The sequence below is a fragment of the Gavialis gangeticus genome, unplaced genomic scaffold (assembly GCF_001723915.1).
Source record: "Gavialis gangeticus isolate Ggan-Ray unplaced genomic scaffold, GavGan_comp1, whole genome shotgun sequence".
NCBI lineage: Eukaryota > Metazoa > Chordata > Crocodylia > Gavialidae > Gavialis > Gavialis gangeticus.
The window spans coordinates 31,388,393-31,390,103 of NW_017729029.1; the positions used below are offsets into that span (position 1 = coordinate 31,388,393).

Genomic DNA, 1,711 nt, shown 5'->3' on the forward strand with positions numbered 1-1,711 from the left:
TTATTTCTCTTTTTTAACAGTTCTAGAAAACTTGTCTTGTTAAAGGAGTTACTCTGGAACCCACTGCCAGGAGAGTCTAGAAAATAAGGAGATCCACACAGGCCAAGCTCATGTTATCATCTTCAGATGTACTCTAAAGCCCACCCCCACCCACCATCTTTTAATGTACAAGCTGTTTTGCTTTCTTAGGAAAAGAGAGTTACTAGCCTCTTAACTGGCTTGTGGTAAAGGCTGTAATTTAAAAATCCTGCTGCTGGTAATTTTCAAATCTTGAACACATCTACAGAGAGGCGTTACAATTATTTGTCCCAGGCCTCTCTCTCAAAAAGGGCTCAGGCCCTGACTGAGATCTTGCAATGAAGTATACAGATATGCAGCGTGGATAGAGCAGGAAAACCACTGCACTGGGGATCACATAGTTTGAGTGCCTGAAAGTATATATTGCTGTCCACATACCTGCTAAGTGCTTCAAGTTTTCATTAAAACTATAACTGAAATTGAAAAGGGCTGCCCACCTCCAACAGCATTATTGCTTCCTACCTAAGCCTTAGTATTTTTACTTTTGTTAATTAAGGAATATTTTCTTTCATCTTCTCCTGATAAATTTTCCAAGTGGCAAGAAGCTTAAATGTAAACATAAGATATTCTTCAATGCCCCAAAAACCCAAAGAACCCTGCCTCCCTTTTTTCTAAAGCACAACTTCCTACCTGCTCGTACACGTACAATGGGGCTCCAAATATCTACACAGGTTTTGGTGGGCTGTTACAGTATAATGAGGCTGTTTTACAGGAAGCAATTTCTCTGCCATCTAACTAGTGGGGTGATAACTTACAGAAACATCAGTACTACACCAAAACACACCTCGGGTAAAACTGTCAATATATTTTGCTCTATACATAGAAAGGGCCTGGTCCTGCCAGGAAAGTATGTCTGCAGTTTTGCCTAGTAAGCAGTTCCACCATACTCAATGGGTAAGCCGCTGGTATAAAGGTTACTCACAATATTTGCAATGCCTGTGCCTAAATTATCTAATACACAGCATTGAGTTTTTGCTTCAATGCTGAAGTAAAAGCAGCTGCAGATCTTTCCCCTCTGCCTCTAAAAATCTGCTACCTGGAATCAAATGCCCGTGCCAGTGGGATCTGCCTGCGGCCCTGTGAGAACCTCATGAAGGGAGTCTGCAACCGAAACCCGTCCTAGAAACACCTGGGGGCTGCGTGTGAACGAGAAGGGGACTCAGCAGGCACTCAACGGAGCCCGGCACCCTCCGCCGCGCGGGGACACCTTCAGCAGCGGTGCAAGGAAAGGCACGGGGAGGCTCTCACGAGCCTGATGGGGCCCAGACCCTGCAGCCGACGCCGCGGCAGAAGCAGGTAAACAACCCAGCACGCGCCGCGCTCCCCTCCACCCCCGCGCAGCGCAAGGCCCCAGAGCCGCAACCGCCCCCTCGCGCCGGGCAAGAGGCTGCCCTGGGACACGTGACCGCTGGCGCGAGCGCGCAACCGAGCCGCGGGCCGCGCACGCACGGAAGGGCGCGGCGGAGAGCACGCATGCGCAAGGCGCGGCGGCCGCGCGCGGGGCCCATCACAAGCGAACAATAAAAGCCGCAGCCCCCGCTTGGCGCGTCCCCGCGCTCGGGCTGTGCGCGAAAGGCCCCATTTCGGGTGCAGCCGCGGGCCCTTCCACCTCCCGCCCCAGGCCGCCCACCAG

General features: G+C 51.2%; 1 protein-coding gene across 2 annotated transcripts in view; it reads right to left on the minus strand.

Annotated features, from left to right (window-relative positions):
- The window catches only part of ZNF711 (zinc finger protein 711), a 62,295-nt gene that overhangs the window by 60,160 nt on the left and 424 nt on the right, over nucleotides 1-1,711 (minus strand). The gene's annotated exons all lie outside the window — the stretch shown is intronic.